The sequence below is a fragment of the Palaemon carinicauda genome, chromosome 24, assembly GCF_036898095.1.
Source record: "Palaemon carinicauda isolate YSFRI2023 chromosome 24, ASM3689809v2, whole genome shotgun sequence".
In the NCBI taxonomy this organism is placed as follows: domain Eukaryota; kingdom Metazoa; phylum Arthropoda; class Malacostraca; order Decapoda; family Palaemonidae; genus Palaemon; species Palaemon carinicauda.
The window spans coordinates 103105108-103112607 of NC_090748.1; positions in this window are offsets into that span (position 1 = coordinate 103105108).

Here is a 7500-nt window from a genome sequence, read left to right on the forward strand (position 1 = left end):
ACCTTTTCCTAATTTGCTTATCAGAGGGAATTATCTTTGTTTTGAATTGCTATGTTATGTTAAAGCAGAGTATTTTTTTTATATATCTCCCATTCACAAATGTTATTTGATACTATAACCTTCTATGATTTTTTGAAATCCTGATTGTCTAACTTTTTTACCTATAACTGCTCTGATCCGAACTTGTATAATTTTTGGAACATTCACTGTATTAGATGACATGTAGAAAAAAATAAACCTATAGTAAACCCTAACTTTGAGACCGAAAAAAGAGAAAGATTGATAGCCCAGAAGTTACATTGAAAAATCAAGAGGCTGACAAAGAAAAAAAAGTTTCTGGACAGCTTACTGGAAGATATAAACGAGAATGTAACAGCATGACAATTTATACAGAGAGCTAGAAACAGGACTAGGTGGAGGCAATTGACAGCCCACGACGAGGACATGACGCCTACATAGATAGATAGAATCTTCTAAGATTTTCTTAACATATAATCTTCTATGATCGCAAACGTATTAAAGCCAAGTCTAAGAATTATTCAAGCTACCTTCAACATCAACTAATTAACTTCAAATCCCATCAGCAACGATGGACTACTATCAGATTAATTTACCTTATTTTGAGGTTGTCAAGATGTGGGTCCTTTGTTGATATGGCTGTAGCAATCCTCAGGATGGCCCAAGTACACTGTTAACCACTATCACCAGAACACTAACATGGGCCCAAATCTCCTCAGATGGTCCAAGTACACTGTTCACAATTATCACCAGAACATTAACATGTTGGGCCCAAATCTCCTCAGGTTGATCCAAGTACACTGTTCACCATTATCACCAGAACACTAACATGGGCCCAAATCTCCCCAGGATGGCCCAAGTACACTGTTCACCATTATCACCAGAACACTAACATGTTGCCTCAATGCTCCACAGACTTGGTACTGTACCATCTAGACATCTAATTCTAAATAACAACTTGCTTGAGGGTACAATCGGGCACACTATTCTATCTACTTTTCTTCCTCTTGTTTTGTTAAAGTTTTTAAAGTTTATAAAGGAAATGTATATTTTAATGTTGTTACTCTTATTAAAATATTTTATTTTTCCTTGTTTCCTTTCCTCACTGGGCTATTTTCCCTGTTGGGGCCCCTGGGTTTATAGCATCCTGCTTTTCCAATTAGGGTTGTAGCTTAGCAATTAAAGTTATTAATAATAATAGTATTTTCCCTTAATTGCTGACTTATTGTAGAGATGCAGATAAACTTGGTTTAAACGTAATCCAAACGTCAACTGTATAGACTAAACAATTGAATTATCACATAAAAATTAATTAACAATTGGGAAAATATAATTATGATTGAGGCTGTCTCTTCTGTAAGATGATTGGTTGCGGATCAATAACGTCACATTTTTTACCCAATAGGTGAACAGGTTAGTTGTGACGTATTTTGTCCAGACAGTTTGCTACCTGCGAGACACCAAATAGAATGGGATCTTTAGTGTTACACAATTAGTTTGCCAGGACAAACAACATATAATGTAATTAATATCAGGTGGTTTTCCAGAGCGCCAGACATTTTCTCCAAGTCTTAAAAGTAGCTGGAACGATAATTTTTATGCTATTTTTACTCATTTTGATACAGTAACGATTTTAATAATCTTAGAGGCCGTAAACAGACATTTTATAGCTAGAAAACTTTCTGACGTCAAGGAAAAATACCAAAAAAGCTCTTGAATACGAAAACTTAGAAAAAGAATGATTTAGAGAAAGCTAGGCTAAGCAGTCTTAGCGATCCGTTTGACAATGGTTTCCAAAAAGTGCCCCGGATGCAGCAGGAAATTGAACTGGATAAAGAGAAAGAATCAGGGTATGACAGAAGAGACCAAACAACTATTTTGTTAAATGAAAATAATGAAAATAAAGAATTAGAGAAAAGGGGGAGAGGTAATGGATAGGGAAACACAAATAGAGCTCTCTAATAAAGGAGGTATATACAGAGAGACTAGAAAATTATCCAAAAAAGAAGCACTAGATTCGAAAGCCACAGAAAGATCGAAATAAGGAAAAAGGGCGCTAAGATAGAAAAAGAAAGATGCAAAGAAAATGAGAGAAAGGGAACAAAGTTAGAACAATAAAGATGCAAAGAAAATGAGAGAAAAGGAAATGAGTTAGAAAAGGAAAGATGCAGAGAAAATGAGAGAAAAGGAACTAAGTTGGAAAATGAAAGATGCAGAGAAAATGAATGAAATGGAATTAAGTTAGAAAATGAAAGATGCAGAGAAAATGAATGAAAAGGAACCAAGTTAGAAAATGAAAGACGCAGAGAAAATGAGAGAAAAGGAACTAAGTTAGAAAATGAAAGATGCAAAGAAAATGAGAGAAAAAGGAACTAAGTTAGCAAATGAAAGATGCAGAGAAAATGAATGAAAAGGAACCAAGTTAGAAAAAGAAATACGCAGAGAAAATGAGAGAAAATGAACTAAGTTAGAAAATTAAAGATGCAAAGAGAATAAGAAAAAATGAAATAAGTTAGAAAAAGAAAGATGTAGAGAAAACGAGAGAAAATGAATTGTTAAAAAAAGAAGGATGCAAAGAAAATGAGAGAAAAGGAACTAAGTTAGAAAAAGAAAGATGCAGAGAAAATTAGAGAAAATGAACTAAATTAGAAAAAGAAAGACGCAGAGAAAATGAGAGAAAAGGAAAAAAGTTAGAAAAAGAAAGATGCAAAGAAAATGAGAGAAAGAAAACAAAGTTAGAACAATAAAGATGCAAAGAAAATGAGAGAAAAGGAAATAAGTTAGAAAATGAAAGATGCAGAGAAAATAAATGAAAAGGAACTAAGTTAGAAAATGAAAGATGCAGAGAAAATGATTGAAAAGGAACCAAGTTAGAAAAAGAAAGACGCAGAGAAAATGAACTAAGTTAGAAAAAGAAAGACGCAGAGAAAATGAGAGAAAAGGAAAAACGTTAGAAAAAGAAAGATGCAAAAAAAAATGAGAGAAAAAGAAACTAAGTTAGAAAAAGAAAGATGCAGATAAAATGCGAGTAAAGGAATTAAGTTAGAAAAAGGAAGATGCCAAATAAATGAGAGAAAAAGATCTAAGTTAAAAAAAGAAAAACTAAAAGAAAATGAGAGAAAAGGAACTAAGTTGGAAAAAGAAGGACGCACAGAATATAAGAAAACAGGAACTGAGTTAGAAAAAAGAAAGATGCAAAGAAAAATGAGAGAAAAAGTACTAAGTTAGAAAAAGAACGATGCAGAGAAAATGAGAAAAGAGGAACTAAGTTAGAAAAAGAAGGGCTAAAAAAAGGAACAAAGTTAGATAAAGAAAGACGGAGAGAAAATGAGAGAAAAGGAACATTTCAAGTTAGATTAAGAAGAATGCAAAGAAAATAAGAGAAAATGAACTAAGAAAAAGAAAGACGCAGATAAAATGCGAGTAAAGGAGGCTAAATTAGAAGAAAAGAAGACCACTACATTATGAAAGAATCCCTTAATAAACAGCGAGTTTCTTTCAGATATATAAGCATTCCTTGAGGGTCGGCTCCAACACAAGTGGCCTCGACTTTCCTCCTCTGGCTCCTGGCTCTCAAAGTCAAGAGTTTTCCACCTTTCTTCTCAAGAGCCACAACTATTTTACGGGGGAATAATATGAAAGCCATAGTTGAAATAAACAAGGAAAATGTATGAGCTGTTATTTAGAATTATAAGATATTTTTTACGAATAGTTTACTTGATTTTTTTTCACTGTATATGTATGTATGTATGTATGTATGTATGTATATATATATATATATATATATTTATATATATAAAAATTATATATATATATATATATATATATACTGTATATGCATATATATACACAAATATATATGCATATAAATATATACATAAATATATATATATATATATATATGAATATATATATGTATATATATGTATATATTTATATATATATATATATATATATATTTGCATATATATAAATAAATATATATATATGTATATATATATGTATATATATATATATATATATATAAGCCTGTGTATATTTATGGAACTTATTTATGAAAATGTGTAATTTTATGGAATGTATTTATGAAAATATACAATTTTTGATGGACAAACTGAAATGTCAGGCCATCAAATAAAGCTTGTTTTTCTAAACATATAAAATTTAAACAATTGTGAATAAAGATATGATAGAATACTATTGTAATATGGTAAATAAAATTACATATACACCAAAAGCATTTTTGACCTAGAAGAACATAATAAGGAAAGCATAAAAACTTTAACTCGAGTCTTGCTGTGTTTAACCTCTTAAAAAAAAAAGAAAAAAAAAATCCACTGTAACTCAGCTTCACTAAGGAAGGAGGGGAGAAAGAAAAAAGTCATTTCAACAGGCCTTTGAGGTCGGTTGCTAGCTCATTAAGGCTTTTGGATGCACACTTTTCTATATTTTTCCTGATTTCCTTTCCTTACTAGGCTGTTTTCCCTGTTGGATCCCTTGGGCTAATAGCGTCTTGCTTTTTCAATTAGGGCTGTAGCTTATCTGGTATTAATAATAATAATAATAATAATAATAATAATAATAATAACAAAAATAATGATAATAATAATAATAATAATAATAATAACAAAAATAATGATAATAATAATAATAATAATAATAATAATAATAATAATAATAATAACAAATAATAATAATAATAATAATAATAATATAAATGATATCTAATAATATTAATAATGGTAATAATAATAATAATAATAATAATCAAAATAACAAAAATAATTGTTACTTTCTTAATATGTGATTTAAAGAAAATTAATTCAAACTAAAACTGATTGATAAATCATCATTAAACCTTCAGCTTTTTTAATATATTTATAATAAAAATAAGGAGATTCTATAATGATCTGATGCTTTAAACCTTCTTTACAATCCATTTTCAGCAAAAATGACTAAATTGTGAATAATGAATGCAAAGAAGATTATTCACCCAAAATAGCTGCTGGTAAAAATAGAAGCTTTAATGCTATTATTAAGGTGTCTCTCACAAAAGGGACATTAACGAGCAAAATAGTTTATTTGATTTAAGAGATATAAAGTTGTGTAGGATGTTAAGTAAAAAATTAATATTAAAAAACAAATTCGATTTTCTATTTGTATTTTCTATTTATATTAATAAAGCTAAGAATGATTTTTGATTACTTGCTTTAGAAAATCAACAGGAAAGAGAATATCAACATACATCAAATCAGTGGAAATGTTAACATCCACAGAGAGAGAGAGAGAGAGAGAGAGAGAGAGAGAGAGAGAGAGAGAGAGATTATTATCTATAAATATAATAAAATCTCATACGAAGACGAGAGAGAGAGAGAGAGAGAGAGAGAGAGAGAGAGTGAGAGAGAGATTATTATCTATAAATAGAATAAAATCTTATAGGAATTATTGTGGAAGTACAGTATATAAGAGATTATAAAGAGAGAGAGAGAGAGAGAGAGAGAGAGAGAGAGAGAGAGATTATTATCTAAAAATTTAATAAAATCTTATTAGAATTATTGTGGAAATATATAAGACGAGATTATAGAAGAGAGAGAGAGAGAGAGAGAGAGAGAGAGAGAGAGAGAGAGAGAGAGAGAGAGATTATTATCTATAAATATAATAAAATCTTATTAGAATTATTGTGGAATGTGGAAATATATAAGAAAAGATTATGAGAGAGAGAGAGAGAGAGAGAGAGAGAGAGAGAATCCAAGTTTTCACACGACCCACAATCGCTCTCCCTCGAGATGTCATTTGTAACAAAAGTCCAAAGTGACATCAAACAGGTTTTAGCCTCTCGGCCATGTGACTGACTGGCCTCTGTCGTCATCTTCAGAGAGATTTGTACAACTGGAAAAAAAAAAAAAAAACGTCTTAAACATTTTTTGGTGATGTTTCTGGCCATATAAAAGATGAGGAATAGTTCTTATGTTTTTGTAATGTTGAAGGTAAGGAAAGGATTATTTTTTTTAGCTGGAGAAATAAAGGTTATATAACTACAATTTAGGTGTGATTAGGCATTTGCAAGTGTGGATGTTTTGAAAAACTGTGCATTGTAAATTACCATCATGTACGAGAGAGAGAGAGAGAGAGAGAGAGAGAGAGAGAGAGAGAGAGAGTAGAACATTTACTTTATTCGGCGCAAGTACCACTATACTGTAAATGAATGGAGAGAGAGAGAGAGAGAGAGAGAGAGAGAGAGACTAGAACCTTTACCTTATTCGGCGCAAGTACCACTATACTGTAAATGAAGAGAGAGAGAGAGAGAGAGAGAGAGAGAGAGAGACTAGAATATTTACCTTATTCGGCTCAAGTACCACTATGCTGTAAATGAATGGAGAGAGAGAGAGAGAGAGAGAGAGAGAGAGAGAGAGAGAGAGAGAGGACTAGAATATCAATATCTTTAGTCGCATGTACCACTTTACTGTAAATGAATGAAGAGAGAGAGAGAGAGAGAGAGAGAGAGAGAGAGAGAGAGAGAGAGAATATTATTGATGTATTTGTGAAAACTAGTAAAAAAATGGTGAAGGAAAGCATATTTGATAGCATGAATTACTGATAGGTCCTTTATTCATTTACTCAAAAAACGTACGGGAAAATTCTTTTATTTTTGACATGAAATAAAAGCTTTTACGATTAATCCAAAGGGATTTTATTAAGCCGAATACGCTTTTATTACTAACAAATCATCCATACCAACATAGATCATTCTGTTAGTGAGGAGACTACTGTATGTAAATGTGTGTGTATATATATATATATATATATATGTGTGTGTGTAAATTAACCCTTTCCACCCCCTTCCCCTTTCCTAACTACAACCTGCTGGTTCGGCAATTTGTGGGAGAGTGTGGTTTCCGAGTGTACCTCTCGAGATACCCCCATCTCACCAGGGTATGAATACTCCTTCTCCACTTGAGCGTAATAGGAAAGAAATATATATATATATATATATATATATATATATATATTATACAGCATATAGGCTATATACATATTTCTTTCATATCACGCTCAGGGGGAGAAGGAATTGTCATATCCTAATTAGAAGTGGTACATCAAAGAGGTGCACTCGGAAACCACACTCTCCCACAAATTTCCGAACCATCGGGCTGTAGTTAGGAAAGGGGGAGGGGTGGGAAGGGTTGAATCTGTGTGTGTGCGTTTGTGCATATATATCTCGATATTTAAACATAATTTGTGACTGCTCGGATACAATATAGCATCAGAAATCGTACATTCAACACATACAGAAAGATTCAATTTACACATTAGGAATCAAATATTTATAAGATTATTCTAGAAGTTTTATTCCAGCTGTGACCAAGTTGTGGAATGATCTTCCTAATCGGGTAGTTGAATCAGTGGAACTTCAAAAGTTCAAAGTTGCAGCGAATGTTTTTATTTTGACCAGGCTGACATGAGTCTTTTTATAGTTTATAT